The 24,341-nt window shown below is 38.6% G+C and overlaps 1 protein-coding gene across 11 annotated transcripts in view; it reads right to left on the reverse strand.

Annotated features, from left to right (window-relative positions):
• MBNL1 (muscleblind like splicing regulator 1) overlaps nt 1-24,341 on the reverse strand; it is a 256,785-nt gene that overhangs the window by 178,354 nt on the left and 54,090 nt on the right. Inside the window, exon 1 of one of the 11 annotated variants that reach the window (XM_072618699.1) lies at nt 72-6,853. The exons of the other annotated variants lie outside the window; for them this stretch is intronic. The gene's annotated coding sequence lies outside the window, so the exon portion shown is untranslated. Of the gene's footprint in view, nt 1-71; nt 6,854-24,341 lie in introns of those variants that run through there. 11 annotated transcript variants of the gene reach the window in all.

Here is a 24,341-nt window from a genome sequence, read left to right on the forward strand (position 1 = left end):
ACCACCTTGCCGTGTGACCCTAGACTAGCCACCATTCGGATCTGTCTCCTCCTTCCACGCAGAATACTTACGGTGCAGCCCACTGCAGCCAGCCATCGTAGATTTATTAAAAAAGGGGTCGCTTCCCTTTGCGAAGCAATGCATGATAGGGGAGAACCAATCACAGATAGGGTTGCAGCATTATTCTGGGCAGAAAGCCAATAGTGTGGGTTGTCTTATGAAAGGTCGCGCCTGTCAGACGTTCATTACTATGCTCTAAGCACAGAAAATGTCCATCAGATGGGACTTATTCCACGGCAAGAGGACGAGCATGTGGGTTTTGAATTTACCCAACATGCAGTTAGTGGATTAAACCATGTTAGTTTTCAAAACAGCTCCCATATAAGCACACCAGCGCCTGGAAATCGCGGCGGCAGAGGCAAGCTTTCAGCCCGCAGCTCCCTCTCCAGATGCTGTCCCTCTCCTCAGCTCGGCTCTGCTCTGCTGGGCTCTGGGCAGGCTCCCGGAGCCAGCCTGCTGTACTGACACGTGAATCCGGGAGGGAAGGGGGTGTTTACCAATGGTACATTCTCCCGACCTATCCAGTGCACTTCCTTCCAAACCATAAGTGAGACGTCCAGCCGTCCTCCCCGCGGCTCTCGGCTATATTGTAAAACTCTTCCATTCAGCCCGCAGACACTTTGTCAATATATCACAGGCAGGCCAAAGAGAAACAAAAGCACCCTTTATGCCAGCATTTTGTCGAGCAAAAGCTGAGGTCATGTGGGGAAAAGGAGAATTGCAGTGTTGTCAGGATGTCTGGCAAAACATAAGTCATCCTCAAGGGAGAAAGCGATTCCATCGCAGAAGCATCAAATATTAAGGAGGGGATCTGATTTGGACAACATGATGTACCTCTGAGTGAGACGTCCGAATGAGGGGAGGCTGCCGGCTGCTGCCCGTTATTAACTCGGCAGCTTTGGCTTGCTGGTAATAATTTCATTTGCCTGACAACAGGTAAATCATCAATTGCTCTCCTGAAACCCACTGTCTGTGAAGAGGCATGGATTTGTTTCAATTTATTTTTTTGTTGTTATTCAAAGAATCACAGAATCTTAGAGCTAAAAAACACTTCCAAGACCATCTGGTCCAACCTAGATCTAAAGGAGATCCTCTTTAATCAAGCCAACGAAAGCACTCATTAAGCACCTTCGGTGTGTCAGGCACTATGCTCCTCCCTTACCCTTGAGACCATACTCCACAAGGGATCATCCAGCCTTCTCTTTTAGAGGAAATAACCCATCTCCTCCCAAAATGGCTTATTACATTTTGGGACAGTGCTCAGTGTTCAACTGTTCTCCATGTTTGCCCATTCCATTTGGGGATCACTTCAGCAGCTAGAAAGTTTTCCTTATCTTAACGTTTAAATGACATCTTGGCTACTTTGGAACTTCAATCATGAAATGAACAAAACTGTAATTCTGAAAATTAGGAGACACCTGACCTTCAACTAACATAACACTCTACATATCTTTAGAGTTAGTTCCTTTGGGAACATATTCATCAGCAAACCTTTATCAAACATATTCTATGTGGCACAAGTCCCTGCGCTAATATGAGAATGAAACAAGAAATACCCCTGGTATTCACAGACTTCCAAAGTACTAATGGAGGATTAGGAACCACACCTAAGTATGATATAAGGTAGAATGTGAAAATGGTAAAGGGTGGGAAAAGGTAGTAATACTCAGAAAGTTTTCTATAAAGATTGTGTAGATGAAGAGAAATTTTGTCATCTATTTGTGACTTTTACCAGGCTGATCACAAGATGTTACAATTTGCTGATCACAACAACACTCAAAACCATCTACTAAACTGCATTTTGTATGTGTAGAGAACACACTAACCTGTTAAATGACAGATCTTTGAAGCAGGGTATTACTGATGACAATAACGACTTTATTTTCTAGTTTGGTTTTTGAGAGGGTTTTTTTTTTTGGCGGGGGTGGGGGGAGTTGGATTTGGATTTATTTGTTTGTTTTTGCCAGAGGATCCATCATACTCAGAACATGTTGCCTTCTCCTTGATACCTCTCAGATCTTTCTCCTCCTTCAAAGTTCAGCTTTAAGACTCAGACAGATGTGCCACTTGTATTCAAAATCTAGCATTTATTATCTGTGGTACTTTTATCACAAACTTTCAAATCCACTGAAAAAGATGGAGCTAAGCTTCACAAACACTTTGAGTCTCTGATCTCATCCTATCCTATGCCTGTCCCCTCCCAATCCTCAGGAAACTTTAGGTGACTAGATTCCATGTGTTTGTCAGTAAAGCCATCCTTGATCTACAGCCACCTCCTCCAGCTAAATGAGTTCTCCAAACTATTCTAAAGCATCTAATGTAGAGATGATTGGCCCCCTCACTCGGTACATTGCATTATACATAGAAGGGTTCATTACTCTTCTATGTGTCCCTCCCCCATTAAAATGTAAACTACTTGAGGGGAAGGGTTATGCTATTTAGGAAAAAAAAAATGCTGCATATTCAACCAATCAATTAATCAACAGCCATTTATCAAGAGCTTATGTGCCAGTCAGTGTGCTAAACAATTGCCTTAGGAACATGTTAAATTGTTTGAATGACTTGAATGATTTTATAAAATACAGTCAGATGCCAACCTAAGCAAGTTCATTGCTGTATTGATTGGGAACTACCATGGGGGCCAGGCTGTATTTCTGAACCAAAAAAAAATTGACAAAAAGAAATATCTTGCTAGAAGAGACCACGAGGCAAATGTCAGGTCTATTTCCCAACACCACCATTATTTTAAAAAACTGCAATATGTTTATTTATGGGACTGGAATAGCATGTCCAAAGAAGGTACGTTTATTATTTAGAGTTCATAAATATGTCATGCTTTGGAAGGCAGACTTTCTACAAGCCTCTTTGTCCCTGGGAGAACTGCAACATGACTCAGATGCTATGGGGAAATCAATATAATTCACAAAAGCAAAATCCTTTAGTAAATGATATGACAATAGAAGAAAGTCTACCAGATTATACGTCTGTGTCTGTGTGTGTGAGACATGTGTGTGTGTGCATAATATTCTACTTTTTCAAAGTCTTACAGACTTGGGAAATTGGAAGGCTAAGTGATTTCTCCCCAGTCATGCAGCTAGGATATAACAGAAGGAAGACTAGAACTTTCCTGACAGGAAAGTCAAGCCTTTATGGACTCTGCCCTGTGGCTTCTATAATTGGGTTCTAAACAAATCAAAGTCAGCTGCATATAATCCCGCTTGGCTACTAAGGGACCAACGGCAGTACTTCTGCCATAACCTTCAAAGATGACTGAAAGGGATGGATCACAACTTTGTAACCACATTGGCCAAGTTTTTGCTGGCAAGAAACTCCCCCATGGAAGTGGACACCTCTCTGTATCTCTCTCTTTCTGTCTCTCTCTGTCTCTGTCTCTGTCTCTCTGTCTCTGTCTGTCTCTCTGTTTCTGTCTCTGTCTCTCTCTCTCTCTCTCTCTCTCTCTCTCTCTCAATCTCCCTCTCTCTCCTTCCCCCTTCTCCCCTCCCTCCCTCTCTCTGTCGATGGTCACTGCTTAGAGCTACAAGAGGCCTAAAGGATCGTTTCATTATGCCCCTCATTTTACAGAATCAAGCTCAGAGAAAATAACTACCTCACTCAACAACTGTAGAAATTACATTATTTCCATATCATTATGAACATTTATTAGTATATAGAGATAGCATTATAAATGTCAAGGAGGGAATAAACATTAATATTAGTGCCTACAATACACCAGGCACTAGGCTAGGGGATTTACAAATATTACTTCGGTTGATCTTGTAGCTCTACAAAGTATGTCCTTATCATTCCTATTTTACACCTGAGGAAAGTAGGGTAAACAGAAGTCAAGGGACTTACTCAGGGTCATACAGCTAGGAAGTATGGGAAGATGGATTTGAACTAAGATCTTTCCCACTCCAGGTCTGAAGTTCTTTCTTTTGCACCCCTTGCTACCTACAGGTTGAGAGGTTTGGCTCTGATGGAACTGACCTTACGCATGCCTCACTTAGTTGATTTTCTATCATATCTCTGATAATAAATTGTTTATATATGATCTACCTCTTCTTCCAAAGGTCAGAACATGGAAAGTTCTTGATACTTGTAATTGTGGCTGAGGAGTACTCTAGGTAACTGAAATTTTACAGTACACAGATAGCCCAGAAATATCATTAGCTGTTTCCATGAAAACAAGAGTCTGATCAAAGGATATAGGAAGCATTTAGTTCAATAGAAAAAATGTTATAAATTCAAAACCTCTTTCTTGGCCACCAAAATTTAGACTATCAAACCTAAAATAGAAAGGGGAGAAATGAGAGATGAAATAATTTTTTTTTACTTAGTTGGTGCTTTTTCCAGTGAGTGCTGAGAAGATGAAAAGAGGGAAAGCTCCTGGGGGGCAACCTCAAATTATTTTCTGATTAGTTGATCTTGCTGTTCTCCACCAATCTGAGGGCAGAGAAATTCTCTAAGATCAAGGTGAAAAGGTACTAATAAGAGAAAATATTGGTTTCCTGGGAATTTGGCTGTGATAAATTCAAAATTTTTTAATCAAACATAAAATGTAGTCAATATTAGATGATTCATGTCCATGATCCATCAGTTCAAGTGAGTCATTTAAATGTCAAAAAGGTGAAAACAACAAGGTTTCTCTCTCCTCTCTCTCTCTCTCTGTCTCTCTGTCTCTCTCTGTCTCTCTGTCTCTCTCTCTGTCTCTCTCTCTGTCTCTCTCTCTCGTACACACACACACACACACACGTCTTTTTCTATATTGACACAATCTAGATATATTAATCTAGATATACTGATGAATTCATTGTCCATGTTATAGAAATATTCACAAGAAATGCTGGGACTATAGACATGCCTTGTTTTAAAGGACTTAAGGAATTAATTTCATCTTCTATTTCAGGAACATTCACTGCTTGTTTATTTTTTTTAATTAATAGCTGAGACAAATACTGGTGCATGTCAAAGTGTACGTTGATAAACTATTTCTGTTCTAGAATTGAAGCCCAGCCGATGCTTTAGTGTGGCATGGACTTGTCCTTACATTCTCAAAGGCAATACTGATAGAGGACAAGGGTCAGCAAGTCCTACCAAGCTGAAAAGGCTTTATGTGTGGGCCTGACAATAAATCATGTGTCTTAGGACGAACCCAGCTAAATTCAGGGAGTTTCAACCCTGGAAACGTGGATACCATGGGATGCCTCCATTTTTGTAGAGCGGGGAAGGAATCACAGGTCATCAAGAATAAGATATAAAAGGATGGGAGGAACATGGCATTGGTTGGGGGCACCCATTCACCCCCAAGAAAATCACGGCTGTTTTAAAAGAATAAAAAGAGCCAATACCGAAGCTGGGAGGGAAGTGTCCATTTTATGTTGACCAACCCCAGCTTTATGAATATTTTTAAAATTCCATCCCTGCCCCCACCTGTGACCCACTGGAAATAGCAGGAGCTGAATTCCACAGACTGAGAGTACAAGGTACCCAATTGCCATATTTTATAAGAAACCATCACCCACGGATTTGAAAGACAGCTCTGGCACAGGGATCAATAATCACTTTCTTCCAGAGCAGCAACAGGAACTAAGTAATGGTTATGGATGCCACTGACCAGTCTAAAACATTAATGAGAGAAAGGAAGGAAAAGAAGAAGCAGATGAAGAGATGAGAAAGAACAGGGAGAGACAGGAGACAAAGAAGGCCAGTAGGGTAAGCTAGAGGAAAGATAAGGGTGTGTATGGTGAGAGATAACCAGCTACTATCTGACGTACCACTGGGTGAGGCAGGGCTAGAGGATGCCCTCCTGCTCCAACTGGATAATCCAATAAAACACTGAGATAAATTTGCAAAGTAGTAAAAACCACCCCATTTTGGGCACCATGATAAGTATCATGAGTGAAACTAAATTTCGTGACAACATACAAATCAACAAATAACAATTCTCTTAAAATGAAATATGACAATGTGTCTATTTGGGAATCCATCCTGGATACAATTCAACTCAAACAATATTTATTTAGCACCGATAGTGTACAAAGCCATATGGATGTCACTCAGGGTTGATACAAGATATTCCCTAGAAGCATGCTGGATTAAGTTTCAGAATATTTGGGTACAAATTCTATTCAATAGCTTCTTGTGAGCTTGAGTGTATCAACCATTTTGGTGCTTTGGTTATTATTGTTTTCTAAAACAAACACCCTTCATAGAACTCTGCCTCTCCCAAATTATGTTGTATCGATTTTGTAGTGGATAAAGAACTAGAAAACCTTGGGTTCCAGTCCAACCTCTGGTATGCTGCCTGTGAGACCCTGGGTAAGCTCCACAGCTTTCCAGTGTCCTGCAGAGAAGATACTGCCTTACTTTTGCAGGAGAAAGTCCCTCTACGTCTAAAATCATAAACCCATTCTCTGTCCTTTTCTCACCATTCTTTCCTTAGTATTATCATCCATTTTCTCATCCTTTCCTCCATTTTCAGAGCAAAAGAAACTTCCATTTTTGGCATAAGCTAATTCATCTATCTACTTTCAACACCTCTTTCCCAACCATTCTAAAACCTCACTTTCATACAGTGACCATTCCATTTCCACTGTCTCTTACCCATTTGATTACAGACATCCTAAAATCTCACCAGTCCCTTTCTTAACCAAACCTTTCTCTTACCCTTCTACTCTACTCAGGTACTATTCCATCTCCTTCCTTCCCAGTGAAGCCAAATTGTAACCCCAAGCCTGCTCTCCCCTGCATCCAGCATCTCCACTATCTTGTTAGACACATTCTCCTCCACCCCCACCCCCAGATCACTTCCCTTCTCCCCTAGTGGAGAAAAGAAAACAATGAGTCAGATGATTCCCGTGTCCCCTTCTTACGTTCAATGAAAGGCACTTGGAGTTCTACAGCTGGGAATGAGATGTAGAAAACTGATTTATAAGACAATGCAGATTAGACTATGAAAGTACCAAAGAAAGATCAAAAATTCTCAAATTTGAGCAAAAATAAAAGGTCAAAGGAAAGAATGATCACCTCTGCTGGGAGAATTCTCAGGATATTCTCTACGACTAAGAAGACAGTGCAAAAGTTCCAGGCCTCAGATCATTGATCAAGTAGCAGAATTAATTTCTTCTATTATTTCTCCTATTATTGTACTCTCCTCATATTGTTCACTTAAGTACGCTGGCCTTGAGATGGCAGCTTATACCTTCTAATTAGGCAGCTGCTCATAGGGCAAAATGACTTTATGAAAGCAGGAGAAAAAGACCATTAACTTCCCTGAAATCAAATAAACAAACCCACCTCTACTGAGACGTCCACACTGAGAAATTCATCCTTCCAACAGGATAAGACTACCTGATGTACCAGCTTGGTCTGCTTTTTGATTTGGCCGTATAGCAGTTCTGCAGTTTAACAAAATCTGAGCCAGAGACTACAGATGCATAAACCTCTTTGTGTTAGTAAATTGGGCATTTGTGGAGACCCCAGTGACTCCCACCACCACTACACCAAGACGAAGGTCTCATTTAATGCCCTGAAGCAATGATTCTCTAATTGAGAAGAGAACCCAAGTCCAGAAAGGTTCACTGCAGCTTTCAGAAGTACTCAGCTCACTATCAGTTTGCAGAAGAACACAGGTCATTGTTTAATCATTAACTTGCTAGCATGTTACTCTGCCATGGCTAAGATCTAAAGCACCGGAAGATCAATTGAGATGGGATTGAGCCCTTTAGCAGCCCTGCACTTTTATGGATGGGTTTATAGATGGATTTTAGAGGGTCCATGAACTTGGAAAGGATAAAAACTATATCTTGATTGCAATGGAATGGGATTCCTTTGTCATCCACTGCGTAACTGATTTTATTCATCTAAAGACAATAACAGCGAAATCAAAGAGCTGGGATTTGCTAGCCTCCATCTTCTCATGTTCATAAAAACTCTGTAGTATGAGAATGGGCTTCTTTATCATCATTGTGACATGGCTGGTCCCTTTGGGGAAATCTTGTCAGATCTCTGGGCCCCTGCTCAGAATTACACATTCAAATAATTAAATAAAATGCTCTAGTTGAGTTAGAAGTTAGTAAAAATATAGATTTTTCCATCCTAGTTCCTAGGTTTCTTAATGATTTGAGGTTAAGAATCTCTGACCTAATGTATCCCAAAGATGTCAAATAAAAAGGAAATATATACAAATATATATCAGCAATTTTGTGGTGGTAAAGAATTGGAAACTGAAGGGATGCCCATGAATTGAGAAATGACCGAACAAGTTGTGGTATATGATTGTGGTGGAATGCTAGTGAACTATAAGAAATGATGAGAAGAAAAGGTGAACTTCAGAAAAACATGGGAAGACCTCTGCTAACTCATTCAAAGTGAAGGAAGCAGCCCCAGGAGAACTCTGTACACAATAACAGCCATATTGTAAGGATGGTCAACTATTAAAGAACTGCTCTAATTAATACAATGATTCAAGACAATTTTCAAGGAGCAGAGATTAAAAACAGCTATAACCTCCAGAGAGAGAACTGATGAACTCTGAATGCAGATTAAAGCAATTGTTTTAGCTTTCATTATTTTTTTATTTTGTTTGTGTTTTCTTTTGCAACATGGCTACATGGAAAATGTTTTGCATGCCTTTACAGGTATGATCAATATCAAGTTGCTTGCCTTCTCAAGAAAGCGAGAGAGAGGGAAAAATTTGAACTCAAAATGTTTAAAAATAATCCCTAAAACTTGGTACATTTAATTGGGAAATATTTTACAAAATAAATAAAGAGATTTTTTAAAATCTCTGATCTAGTCCAACTTCCACTTTGTACAGATTTGGAAACTGAGGTCTATTAAACAACTTGGACAAAACTAGGAGTCAAATGATAGGGAGGAAAGTGTTATTACATTTCATTTAACATGAAGAAATTGAGGTCAACAACAGTTAAGTAATTTATCCAGGGACACACAGCTAATAAGTATCTAAATTCAGATTTGAACTCGGGTCTTCCCAACTCCAGGTACAATGATCTCCTGCTTATATCTGCTGCACCACCAACACTATAGTATAAGTAACATATATGGAATTCAATAATGATCTATGGGGAAGGAGTATTTCATGAGGCATTCCTATAGAGGAGTTACAGCTGCCATGAAGAAGAATTACACTAGACCATTGTCTTCAAATCCTGCTTTCGATAATTTGATAGACCATCTACAGACCAAGAAACCTTGTTCTAACTAGAGCAACAGACAGGTGTTGAGTGTGGAATGCTACATACTGATGACCAAGAATTGTTGACACAGATATCCATATTACTTATCTAGTCCCAAGTTGATAATTGGTGAGAAAGCTAAGTGATGCAAAGAAGAGAACCCAGGACCTGCGGTCAGGAAGACCCAAGTTCAAATACAGCCTTAGACAAATTGTGAGTCTTGGCAAATCACTCAACCTCTGTTTGCCTCAGTTGTAGAATATGTTAGTATCAATAAATTAATCAATACATATTAATTAGGAAACTTTTATGTTCCAGGGACTGTGCTAAGCCCTGAGAATCCAAATGCAGAAAAGTGAACAAGCTCTAATCACAGGGAGCTGACATTGTAGAGGGCAAGATGCCAAGGACATATTTAAGTATAAGCAGAAAAAAATCAAAAGAATAAAGTCATTTATTCCAAGGTAGTTTGTCAGGAGTGCTAGCATTTGGGGGGGATCAGGAAAGGCTTTATGTAGACCAGAGTTCCTTAACTTTGGACCCAAGAACTTTTATTTAAAAATTGATAATTGTATTTAATACAATTAGCATCTTTTGTAATCTTTTGTACTTTATTTCACACATTAAAAATATTATTCTGAAAAGACACCACCAAGACTGCTAAAGGGGTCCATACATAAAAAGTTCTTAAGCTACATCTTGAAAGAGGAGAAGGATTCTACAATGCAGAGGTGAGGATGGAGGTCATTCCAGACCTTGGGGGGGTGGGGGGGTGCGGAATGGCCACTGCAAAGAAACAGAAATAAGGGGTGGAGTATCTAGTGGGAATGAGTTCTAGAGGTCATTGGGCCTGAACTGCAGTGTGCTGAGGGAGTTTGAAAGAAAGGTAGAGAAAAACAAAAGAAGGTCTTTAAAAGCTAAACAAGGTGGTTTGATTTTATTTTAGAGGCAATGGGAAGCCACTGGAGAGGAAGGGTCCTGAAGCCAGTGGCTCTCCAACATTTGTGTCACAGGATCCTTTTATACTCTTAAAATTTGCTAAGGGCTTCAAAAAACTTTTGTATCTGTGAATTGTTTCCATTAATGTTTACTGTATTTTAAACTGAAATTGATAAAATTTAAAATATTTATTGATTAATACATTTAAAATACTATAAATCCCACTCTATGTTAACATAACATGTTTTTTATGAAAAATGTTTTATTTTAAAAAATTAGTGAGAAGAGTGACATTGTTTTGAATATTTTACAATGTCTCTAAAAACGAGAACATTTGCATGTATCAGCTGTGTCAAAAACAGGACATTTTACAGGAATGGGTTTATATTTTTCAATTGATGAGTGTAGTTTTCATTTTGTGAAATTTGCTAAATCAGGCTACTGGAGCTGCAGCCATTTGCTGTCTAAGTTGGTAGTCTGCTAATGGCATATGGAAGAAAAAGATCTGACTAGCTAGTGTACAAGGCATCAGACATAACAAACTCAACAGATGCTCTATAATACTTGATTTCTCCTCATTTTTATGCGTTGCCAAAAAAAAAAAAAAACATTCACCCCACCCCCTAGTTGCCAACCTAGCGTTGATGAATTGATTCATACTTAACTAGCCTGGTTATTAGGAAGCAGACACAGAATGTCCTCATCCCTGATGCTTTTCCAACTGAATAAGAACTGTCAGACCTTGAGCTCAGCATGGATAATTCATGATGATGACGATAATGACAACTAGCCTTTATATGATGTCTTAAGGTTTGTGTAGTATTTTACCCGTTATCTCATTTGATCCACTCAACCACCCTCTAAAGTAACAACATTATTATCCCCATTTTATAAATGATAAAATGGAGGTATGGGAGTCCAAGTTACTTGCCTGGATTGACAAAGCAATCAAGTGTCTGAATCAGCATTCAAACTCAAGACTTCCCTCCCCAGACTTGGCCAGTCTCTCCCTCCACTTCCTCCTAATAACAGCCTTCCGTTATTCAGTGAAAATTCTGAGTTCTTCATCTTACAACATCAAAACGTGATTACAGCTCTTCAGAAACATGGCCAGCGACCTCAATTGATTATTTTGCTGTTTTGACTCTTTCCTAGTTTGTATCTGTCCAAGGCCAGATTTCCACCATAAAATAATACAGTTCATATCTAACAGAACTGAAATTTTACTCCATAGATGTCCCCACTATTGGTGCTCTAATAGTTGATCTGAGAATAGCCTAACTTAGTTCTTAGCTTATCCACTGAATTACTGGTCTTTTTTCCACTTTCTGTCAATCAGTTGGTTATTTCCACTCTTTCCAGGTAGGGTCACCACCATTTTAGAAAGTTATAGCAGCTGGGCCATCATAGTAGAGACAACTATACAGAGGTTAAATAGACAAGTTGGTGGTTACGTGCTCACATTCTGAGCAACAGAAAAAAGTAATCTTAGGGTCATGACAATTTTCAGAAAGAAAAGAAAATTGATATGATGGGAATCGAGGTTTGGGATAACACTGTACTAATTTAAAGAGTATCAGAGAAAGCATAGTGCCCAGAACAAGGGAGCTACCAGGCCCCACAGTATATACTGACAAGGCAACAGCTAAACATTTTGCTCACGTCTTCAAAGGGATGTTGAAAGACTAGATAAGATCCACAGGAAGGCAAATGAAATGGGGTCATGTGAGCTAAACATAAAGAATGGATGAAGAATCGAAGGAGGTTTAACCAGTAGGAAAGGTGTTGTGCTGAGAGTCTAAAGCCCTGCCCTATGACCCTGAGCAAATTTCCTCATCTTTAAAATGAGAGAGGTTGACTCAATATACCATTGTAAAAGATCTACAATTTCTTAACTTGAATGGCATAATAAATTGGTAAATCATTACCTCTCTGGAGAGGGGGGACAAGGGGAGAGGCAAAGAAAAAGAAGATGAAAATAATTCAACATCGTTTTATTTTAATAAATCCCTTATTACTGGTACTATTTAATGGAACTAACTTTTAAGAATTTCTGACTTTAATAATTGCCAAAAGATGTGTTTTGACGTAATATAGGCACCCCAATTATGCGATTGTGTCAGAGCAAAGAGGCAGATCTTCCGGAATCTGACTCAAGATTCAATTTCCCAATTTCCTACTGGCTATTCTATACACCCAAAATATGTTCTCTCTTTACTACTCCCTCAGAGAACTCTTCTCTTCCTTTAAGACATAGGTGAAGCAAATGTGAAGCCCTATTTGCCCTTCCCTCTCAGTCATCTCATTCTATCCCTCCCTAAATACTCATGTTCAATTTTCTTGTATTGATTTCCTTTATATGGATTCTATATGAATGCCTATTGTCTCTCTTGATAGAATACAAGCTCCTCAATGTCAGAGGAAGTTTCCGTTTTTTTCTTTGTATTCCCAAATCTGGCACATAGTAGGCCCTTAATAAATGTAGAACTAGAACTATAAATATACTTGCTCCATTTCTGCATTTGAATTGTTCCAGATCCACTTGTCACCATGTGATAGGTCCCTACAGCCATGGGCTAAAAGCCAACATGAATACAAGGTCCAAGATTTGGTCAAAAACTCACTTCTTCCATGTGGTGACCACATCATAGGAATTCCAATTGCTACTAAGATGGAGAACACCTAAAACATGCCACATTAAACATTAATTGCTATGAGAGAAGTATGTAAAGTCCATATTTCTAATTAAATAGAACAAGAATAAAAATAACTACTCTGGAAAATCCAATAAATACAGCCAATTAATTATGAAGGACGCTTGTCATCATTTGACTGCACCTTCAACACTATGAGTTGGTGGGCTTTCATGTCCTGTACACCTCAGGGGATAGACTTCAGTATGAACTGATAACTCTGTTATCAGGGAGAAGCTATGACAGCAGCATTCTTGGTTCACTGGAAGTACCGCTAAATGCAGCGTTGTTGCTAGCCTCCATCCAGTGTGTCTTTGGCAATGGCAGAGAGCCTTAGATCACAGTCGAAAGTGAGCCATCGACTCATTCTCTTCTATTTTCAGAGCCCTACTCAGCAATTACTATCTTCTGATTGACTCTCACTTGTCATTGCTGTCATCAACCTGGAAAGCAATACTATACAATCACAACCCCCAAAGATCTCCCTTTGGGGGGAAGAGCAAATAAGTCAGAACCATTCCTTATAAGCTAAGATTCATGGAAACAAAATCAACAAGAATGTGTTATGCATTTATTATATGCATGGTTTTATCCTACACCTGCCAAAATCAGCATATTCATTTTTAAGTAATGTAATTAGATATCAAGGAATATAGAAGGCAAATTTAATAATGTTTCTACACAGAATAATTTCATGAAACTTTACAAGTAATAGGTGAAATTTTTGCTATAAATTCTTTTCTTGACTCATAAATACTTTGAAAGGTCTACAATTTCATTTGTGTAGGAATTACCTTTACCACTGTTGACCTTATTATTGATATTATGGATCACTGTAGGAAAGGAAGGAAAGAAGGAAGGAAGGAAGGAAGGAAAGAAGGAAGGAAGGAAGGAAGGAAGGAAGGAAGGAAGGAAGGAAGGAAGGAAGGAAGGAAGGAAGGAAAAAAGAGAGACAGAGACGGAGAGGGAGGGAGGGGGAGACAGAGAGAGAGAGAGAAGAGGAGGGAAGGAGAAGGAAGGAAAGGAAAGGAGAAGGCTTTCTGAGTCTTTCTATCACTCTGTCTGGAGATGGGCAGTCAACCACTTTTCTCACAGTTGATTCTCAATTTCCAATATTGTTACTGTACGAACTGTTCTCCTGGTTCTATTACTTTACTTTGCATCAGTTCATATAAGTCTTCCCAGATTTTTGTCATAAAGCACAACAGCATTCCATCACCTCCATACATGAGATTTATGCCTAGCCCACAGGAATTGAGTGATTTGCTTATGAACACGAAATCTGTACATATCACAGAGAAACGTGTCGAACTCAGGTCTTCTGACTCTCATACCAACCCTCTCTTTGGGAGGTCCTAGTGTTTCTCGTCCAGTAATAAGAAGGTAAATCATTTGAAGCCTCAAAGAATTTGAAACTGGAGTTCATGAGGATTTATTTTCAGTGACTTATAAAGAAGTATATGGAGTACTCTTAAAATAGTTATCTATATCTATATATACATACATATATGTATATGTATATATATATATATGTATATATGGTCTAGGAACTTCAAAACTATTTGTTGAATGACTATGTAGATCTAACCCCCCCCCCCAAAAGTTACCCAAAAGATGAATTCTATCAGCTGTTTTCATCACTTTGTCATTGTTTCTTCAACCCTCAAATAATGTCCTTTTCCTTTACTAACATGAACATGTACCAATTTTAAAGATGAATGGTCATTGCCTACCTACCACAGGAATGGACAAATATCATCAAATATGGTTGTGTAACTGTGACGTTCCTATAAATAAACTTGAATCATTGTCACTCTTACACAAATATTTTTACAAACATTCCTTCAACTTAACTTTCCAGTTAGTAGATAGCCATCACAAACGTCGGTAAAAATGATTTTTCTGTTCAGATAACCTCAAAATATATGTTAATTCCGATGCAATAAAAATTTTTTAAAGCTTTTGTATTTTGGAAACTCCTAAAAATCAAGTATTTTGGGTTCAAAGAATCCAACATGACACAACAGATAGTTTCCTGTTCTTCATAAGACCAATGAAAATGATAATAATAAGTAATATTACTTGGTATTCACAAAACATGTTACCTTTAAAATATACTTCATAACATAATACCAGGTAATGATAAAAGATATTGAGATGCTTTTTCATGTAAATTATTTAATGTATTCTTTTGCAAGGGCCTAGTAGACGAATGCAAAAGTGTCTGAATATTTCAAGTCATGCTAAGTACCTTCATTACAAACTACTCGAAATGAATTTCAATGATAGATCTTTGATCTCAGATCTTCAGGCTAGAGGGCACCCATAAGTATTCTCCTTCTAGTGCAGTCATTATTTGTGATTAGCGGAAGGGTTCCCCTAATAACCATCCTTTACACTAAGCAACTGTCCCCTCACATTGCACAATCCAGAAGACTGCTTGAAATACTGATCCTCAAACTCAAATTGTTGTTAGTCTATTAAATGTCCTTTCCCTAACGGCAAAGTGCCTCCAAACTGGAAAATCAAGATAATCTATGAATTACCCTCTCCTCACTTTGTTAAGGAAGATTCCAATTCCTTACTCTAGATGTTATCAAATATAGTTTTATCAAATGGAAGTCACTTTTGGAAAGGCTTTAGACCAGACTGCAAAATGCTTAAGTCATAAATTCAGCCACCATCTTGTTTGGAAGACAGCCGACCGAACTGATGTCTCTAACTACTTTTTAGAAGGAACAGTATCATATTCCTAGTCTTTAGATAAAGTGGAATCTCCAGGACCAGAGATCAAGGATAGATATATAGATATAGATAGGTAGATTTATATCTAAAAGGATATAGATATTTTACACCAGAAAGAATGGCATTATTTTATGGTTATTATTGCTTTGTTGATAATGCTAGAGATTCTTATTCTCAAGAAGCCATCACAAAGATTCTTTGGAAGCCAAAGAGACAGAGAAGAGTGAATATGAAATGGAACCCTAAGGAAAGATGCAGAGGATTGACTCCCAAAGCCATGGAAAGCTTCCCACAGCAATTTATGATATAATCAACTCTGGATTTCTCTCCACATGCTCTGAGGCTACTTCTGCCTTCCAGAAGTCACCAGATCATCAGCACCAAAGAAAACAGCCTGCTGAGAAAAGGCTCTGAAGAGACACTTCCCCAAGTTAGTACGTGAACTAAAAGCACCAAAAGCTTATGACCAGTAAAAAAATAAATAAATAAAACAACCAAACATCAACTACAAAAACCACACACTAGAAACCAATCCAGGAAAATCAGACTCTGTTTAAGAATAAATTGACCAGTAGCTATTTGTTCTCTATAAATTACTTCAGGAAGAGGGATATGTGCAGAGGGTCAAGTCAGTGTTCCGTTATTCATTATTAATTATGCTAGGCTTTACTCCATATACTTTGATGAAAATACTTCTTGTATGCATTACAATATGCATATGCTTTCAACCTGAAATCGCTGTAGGTTTTGATTCTACCCAGCTGTGGAGAACACTACAAGGCATTTTCTAATAGTGTCTCATTTTTTTGGTCCTGATTTGTGATTCTAGTAGATTTATCTAGACTTTTTATTTACTTTGGATTTTAATTTGATAAGCACATTCTTCTTCTGAAATGTTTCATTTAAAAATTAACGATCATTTTTAATATATTTTAAGGTTAAGTCCATATTTTCTAAAAGCAATAAAGTAATCTGATTTATATAAATGTATTCTTTTGCATTTACAAATCATCTTATCAAATTACTTCACTTGCCCTAATGCATCGCTTCAGTAGAAGGTGGTTAAACAATTTCGTAGTAGGTGCATTAAGAGCTACTCCCATTAAAAAATAAGTCACGAAATTCTGTCTCTACAACTAGTCTTATGAGGAAGACTTCCTTTTGTTTTGGATGTTAGATGGAATTTTGATTATGTAATTCGACTTTGGCTTCATGGAAAGGGAACCTAGGGAAACTGAGACAAATTAAAGAGATACATAGACCCACCTATTTATTAAAATAGCCTGGCATTCTGGATGGTGTTGGAGTTACAAATCAGAAGAAGCTGAATAACTGAGTCTAGGATACTTGTCTCAGGAAGTCACTTAAGTTTTCTATGTACTTCCCGCATAGAGAAGTAACAGGTAATAAATATATAATAATCCATAAAAAGGGAAAACATCTCAGTTCCAAAGACTTAGCTGCATTCTGGCCAAGGTCCTGCTGCTGTTCAGTAATCTACCTGGATTTTGTTCTTCCTGCCTTTCAAGTGACCATATCTCACCATTTCTCCCTCTGTGACATTCATTCCATCTAACCCTTACTCTCTACCGCACACAGCCACCACTTTGGCTCAGGCCCTGGTTATCTCTCACCTAGATTACTGCATGAGCCTCCTGATCCATCATTCTGCCTCAAGTCTCTGTTCCCTCTCCTCCCCAACTCTCTACTCCACTCTGCTGTTGCCAAAGTAAGTTTTCTTTAGCACAATCTGAGCAGGTCACTCTACTACTTAATCAATCCAATGGGACAAAATATAAATCCCTCTATTTAGTTTTTAAATCCTATATAACTTGGCATCCACTGATCTTCCCAATCTTATTGCATGTTGCCACTGCTTCCAACTCTGCAATCTGGTCAAGTTAGCCCTCTCTGTTCCTCACAAATGCCATGCCAACTTTGCAATGGTTGATCCCCATGCCTGGAATCCATGCCTTTCTCATGTGCACTCAGAAAACCCCTCTCTTCCTTCCAGACCCAGTCAAAGGACCTTCTACAAGAAGGTTTTCCTTATTTCCCAAGCTGAAAGTGTTCACTCTCCCTAACTATATGGAATTCCACCACTTTGTGTTTCATCTTCTTATAGCTATTGTGTAAATACTTATCTACGTAATGGTTGTCTCCCCATTAAAACTGAAGTTCCTTTAAAGTAGAGAATGTCATTCTCTTTTGTATCCCCTGCAATACATGGCACTCACTAATCAAGGTAGGGATAGAGGTTGCTGCTTCATGCCCAAGCACTGTATCTAATGCTAGTGTCTGATAGCAGCACTGGACTGGGCAGACAGTGGAGACAGTCAAGTCAACAAGCACATATCTCCTATTTGTCAAGCACCGTGGATATAAAGAAAAGTAAAAAAGAAGAAATAAAGTCTCTGTCCTCAATAAATTTACAAAGCAATTGTGAATTAAGTAACTGGAATTTGTTTACATGATAACAATGACTTATACTACACCATCCATATTCAAGCAGCAAGGTACAGTGCAAAGAGTGTAGGGTCTGAATACAGCCGTCCTGGGTTCAAGTTATAGCTCTGTAACCTTAGGGGAGTTACACCTCCTCTCTGGACTGACTCAGTTTCCTCATCTGTAAAATGATGATGGCTAGGTCTTTACATTCTCTCTTAAACCCACACCTAATATTCTTCTATTCAATATTTTTAAAAATGTTAGATGAAACAATACATTATTTTTCATCTTGCTCATATCTTCTACCTTTCTAAGAATAAATGGTTCCTTTCTACATATTTAGGAGTAAATATATTCTAATAAAAATATTAACAATAATTGTAATTAACCATATGCTCGTCTTGAGCCTCTTATATCTGTTAGACACTTATGAGAATTAAGACATTTATTAGAAATATTTGACCAACAAAAACTGAAAACGGAGTAGTTATTGAGATGGAAATGGACATTTTGGGACATAAAGGACAGTCAAGTTTTGTTGATATTTTAAAACACAACATGAAACAGGATTAACATTAATTATAGTCATCACCATATAGACTATAAATTTAAATATTATTTTCAGAAATAATATGAAATTGATCATACGAGTGCCACTACCATTTCTAGATGTTCTTGAAAAACTTTAGGTGAAGGCCTCAGCTAAGAAAGGAAGAAGAAGCAGCAAGTCTTTGCAATACTGAATCCTGTGTTTCACTTAAAACCTTGAAATATGGTCACCCCTTACTCTGAACTATCTACTCTTATAGGAATGTTCCTTGATATGTGCTCTGAAATTCATGTCCTAGTGAAAAGTTAACCCACCAGGTCAAATTCCAATAATCACTGGAGTCAATGAACTGCTGGGTTTCGTTAGGTATGTTTGTTTCATGGAGAGCTCAGACACTGCATGCACATGGCCCCTTACTTGTAGTATTATCAAAGGAGAAATTTGGATATCAATGTGAGTCTGGGCATGGCCAATTGTAACAACAGGGACAACTACAGTATGACCACAGGGTCTTAAAGTTTTCAAAGTATTTTTCATGTGATAGATTCTTTGATCAAATCCAGGCAATGGCTGAGGTCTTGGCTTTTGTAAGATACCACACTGCTGATGGCCAGTTGGGGAGGAAGTCAGTGGGGGAGGGGAAAGGAAAACAGCCGTACCCAACAATTCTAAAAGACAACTGAGGATCTTACTACTATATCAAAAGTAAGTGAGTCAGTTCCTTTTCCCTGAGCACTTCATCCACCCCCATCCCAAGCTGCATTTTTTGTGACTTCTTTTTAACCTCTAAGGTTTCCCTAGATGATGAGTTTAAACCAATATAGTACCAGTAACAAAAGACTGAGGGTAGAGACGTTTTAAACATCAGGATTTTCCTTGGCCATGCACTCCAACACTTCATGTTGTGTTTTAAAATATTAACAAAACTTGACTGTTCTTTATGTCCCAAAATGTCCATTTCCATCTCTATAACTACTCCGTTTTCTGTTTTTTGTTGGTCACCTATTTCTAATAAATGTCTTAATTCTCATAAGTATCTAACAGATAAAAGAGGTTCAAGACTTGAGCATATATTTTATTAGAAAAAATAAGTTAGAGTATGCAGTTCATTCTAACCTTCTCCTGACCCACAGTCTTGCATCTCCAACTATCTGAAATGTTGAAGTGGACATCTCGTAGACATACTGAACTTAACACATCTGTAATTATCTTCCCAGCCTACCTTCCAAATCTTTCCCATTCTCCCAGTCACCTTCTACTCCTCCTTCTCTCTCCTCTCTCATATCCAAACTGCTGCAAAGTCCTGTTAACTCTCTCTTCATAAGATCTTTCATAGGCACCTGACCCCCTTTCTCACCTCTGACCCTGTAACCAGCCTGGGGCAGGTCCTCATCAATAACCAAATATTCCAAATGCTTGCTGGTTCCATTCAGCTGCCAGAGTAATCCTCCTAAGGAACAATCTAGCCAAGTCTCTCACTGCTCTCTGCTCCTATAAATCCTCAAATGCTCCCCAGGATCTAACATAAAATGCTTTGCTTAGCTCTTAAAGACCTTTCCTACCTACCTTACATCCCCCTCCCTCACCCCACTTCCCCAACAAGGTACTCTTTGATCTAGTAATACTGGCCTTCAGCATTTTCTCTCACAAGGTATGAGATCTACGGATACTGGGTATTTTCATTGACTATCCACCTTGGCTCGAACACTTTCCCTTCTTATCTCTGCCTCCTGGCTTCCCTCTTACCTAAAGTCCTACCTCTATCAAAAAGTCTCCTCATTAAATTTAGTGCCTTTGCTGTGTGATTATCTATAATTATGTAGGTATGTGCATGTATGTATGAATGTATATATGTGTGTCCATACATGCATATATTATATACGCACACATACATACATATATACTCAAATATATACCTATGTATGTACATGTGCATATGTATGTATTTCTGCTTCTTTCTAGATAGCTGGTCCTATGTTGCCTGCCCCATTAGGCTGTCAGTTCCTAGAAAGGAAAGTCTTTTCCTGCCTTTCTTTGCCTCCCCAGGTCCGCATAGTAGGAGCTTAATAAATGTTTATTGAGTTGGGGACAGATTTCCCAGAGATGGCCCCAGGGAAAAACCAGGGAGTTAATGCCCCCTTTAAAAAAGCAAAGCCAACAAAACCTCCCACAGTTTTCCCCAACAAAAGCTTGTTGATTCATTGATAACAAGGTACTAAGTACCTAATGACCAATTAGCTATTATCAGAACACTTCAGTGTGGATTGAGGTAGTGACAAGACTTGGACCCAGGAGTCTAGAGGGGGTGGGACTAGAAGACACTAAGACTTTCCTAAACCTTTGTTTCTTTATCTGAGAAAGTGACTTTGGTGCTAATTTCACAGGGCTGAAGGGAAGATCACAAAACCGATGGTCTGCATAGCACTGAAGTCCCAAATAAAGGGCAGGTTTTATAATCATAATAAACATGACAATGTTCTTTCTTTTGCAACTAATCACTAAGCATGAAGAGACCACTAGTTGTCTGACACTGGACTAGGAAAAACAAACAAACAAACAAACAAAAGAATGTTGCTACCCTCAAGGAGTTTGCTTTTTTGGAGAAAAGGGGGATGTTCGGCCCCCAATATTTGGGTGAGTTATTAGGAGTAAATCATTTGAAGCTCTAACATAATATTATTAAGTGAGAGTTAAGAGATCATTCCAGCTGATCTAGATAAACTGTCATTTTGCAGACAAACCAAGGGAAGGGGAGTCACTTATCAAAGGTTCTGAAGGCATCAAGGAACAAAGCCAGGATTTGAGTTAAGGGTTCGGCCCTCTTTCCAATAGCCCCAAAGGAAGTCTCACAGCAGGAAGCTTTAAGTTATGTAAATGGGATCCTCGATTTCATGAAATGCCTAGAACTCCGGGAGCTAAGTGAGCACGTCCAGAGTGTGGCTGATCTGTAAGTCAGCTCTCTAAGGCAAGACTGCCCTAGGAACGTCCTAGCTGGAGAGCTGAGGGTGCACAGCACTCGCAAATGCCTCCTCCAACTTGAAGGCAGGTGACCACTAACCAGCTCACTCACGGTGAGCATTTTACTTCTCTGGTTTCTAAGAAACCCAACTGGGCTCCGGGAGAATAGGGCAGCAGGACAGGCACGGAAGTGAGGAGATTCCCAGGAAAGTAAGGCCATCGGTGTGTCTCAGGGAGGAAGAAGCCACTGGAGAGCAGAGAAGCAGACTCAAAGTTCTACAAATGGGAGAGATAGCTATTGCATAACAAAGCCAATCCATTTACTAATTAACGATATAGGATAGAGGAACTAGAATTGCTTTTGAATATTGTATGCTTATATATAAATGGATGGTAGAGAGGACAAATATAGATTTTTTAATGGATACATTACACCAAAGTTTTTTTTTTTTTTAAGAAAAAAACAAACATAATTGTGGGTCAGGGACAAGATGGTGGAGTTCTTTATTACTATTCCGGAAACAATACATTTTAATACATGACTGATGTCCATATCCAAAATGATCAAAAAATGTCACTCATATATTTAATCTAATATGCAGCTAATCCACTCAATTTAGTCCTAATAAAAATCACACTATAAAAGGTGAATTTGCAGTAATACAGTGTGGTCCTATTTTCCCACTGTCCTTGAAAACTAAAAATCATGACCCCTTATATCTCAGAGAGTCCTCGAGCAATTCCTAGTGAGGATTGTGTCTGGCACAAGAATTCTCTGCTCACCTGCCTAAGATGCTAAGAATCACTGTTATAGTCGCTGTCAGTCCTTGATGCAGTGACTTTGCTGTCAGGAGTTTGTATTATTCCTGGGCATTCAATGCAAGGGACTTTCAAGTCAACATCCATCAGGACAATTTTTTAGTCAAAGGAGGGTCAGTTACGATGCATAAATCTACGGCAGCAACGGCCTCAACGTGGATCCATAACACCACGCTTGGAATCATGACAGGTACCGAATATTTGTTTATGGGCGAATGAATGGAGGGGAAGTTTCCTACAGTCCGGGGAGATCACAACTGAAAGTGACCACCCCTGGAAGACCTCAGTCACATGTGCCAAAATAAGTTACATGAGTTCCTAGGATCTTTTCTTATGCCCACCCTTTCCACCTTAAAAAAAAAAAAAATTATTCCCACTTCGAACAAGTCTAGTTGTAAAAATGAAATGAATTGGTATTTTAAGCATATTGTGGGAAGGGCTAAGGAAAGAGTTGGGGATTAACATGAAACATCTGAAAGGAAAGCCCACAATTATCTGTAACAGTCAAAATTGGGAAAACAATATTAAGAAATCTTATCAGATAATTCCATGCTCTTCCAGTCAGACTACTTGCTTTTCTAATATTCTGGTCATTATATTTCAACATAATTGAATTCCTTTGTGGTTCTCTTTTATTTTACACAATAAAAGCATGATTCTGAGAGAGGGTCCATAGGTTTCACCAGAGTGCCTGAGTGGTGTCCACAATGCATAAAAAAATTAAGGACCCTTACCCTATGAGCTAATATTTAATACATAAAGATGCACAGAACAGAAGCCAAAGGCACATGGCACTATCTTCAGAGGGATTCATATGTATCTCTCATTAGCTACAACCAAACACTCTGCTGAGAGTTTTCCTCAGGGCAAGAAGCTGACCCCAGTTCCCAAAGGCCATTCCAGAATGATGCAAGCTTTTATAAGGTTCTACCGTGACAAAAAGGAGTCCTAGAAATGGACAGTGTCTTCCATCCAATGAGGGGCAGAGTTAAGTATGAGCCTCCACAGGATGACCACTTGGTGATTAATTCTATGGCAATCTATGAGACAAAGAAAAAGGCAAAATGGCCATCTACTCTGCCCTCTCTTTCCCCGTCTAGAGATACTGGTAGAAAGAGGGTGCAGAGAGTGTTCAGAATCATACAATTATTCTATCAATGATAAATGACTTTATCCTTTCTGTTCTAAAAGATCTGGGGAAAAGTGAGGGGGGAACCTCTAGAAGAGCTGAGCCAGATATCAACTCCGATAAAGTCACCATAAATGAAACTAAAGGAAAAAAAGGAGATAGACTTAGTGGGAGGATAGACACAACAGTGGCCACACACAACCACCAATGCCACAACAACAAACAGTCAGAATGGGGAGTTGTAGAGTTGGCTTGTAGAAATGCCAAGGAACATGATTAACGGAATGTTCATGACAAGCATTTTTAAAAAGACTACCATGAAGATAACTGCAGTTATGTGCCAACTTCTGTTGTGGATGATGAAGGGAAATTCTATGAAATATCTGATAAGGCATTCCCAATTAAGTCAGTTTAATATTCAATATTTAAGACACTTTAATATTCAGTGAATTCAATGAAAAGGTAACCATTGGAGAAGATAGTGAAAACACATCTGAATAGGGACTAAAAGGCATTTTCAGTCAAATATAATATTCATTATATTTATTCAAGGAGAGAATCCAGAGACATCAGACATGGCAAACCTTAAATAGTATCATTTTAAAAATTAACCTGAACATATCCTGACAGGAAGAAACTGGGAATTCATTTCTGAATCAGCTTATACTGTCATACCATCAGCTTCTTGGGGCAAACACCTAAATCAATATTGAATTAGAATTTTAAAAAATCATATGAATAATAAAAATTAGATGAACCAGTGCAGCATTGAGGCAACTCTCATCTGACTTGCTCAGATG

This window comes from Notamacropus eugenii, chromosome 6, assembly GCF_028372415.1.
Source record: "Notamacropus eugenii isolate mMacEug1 chromosome 6, mMacEug1.pri_v2, whole genome shotgun sequence".
Classification (NCBI taxonomy): domain Eukaryota; kingdom Metazoa; phylum Chordata; class Mammalia; order Diprotodontia; family Macropodidae; genus Notamacropus; species Notamacropus eugenii.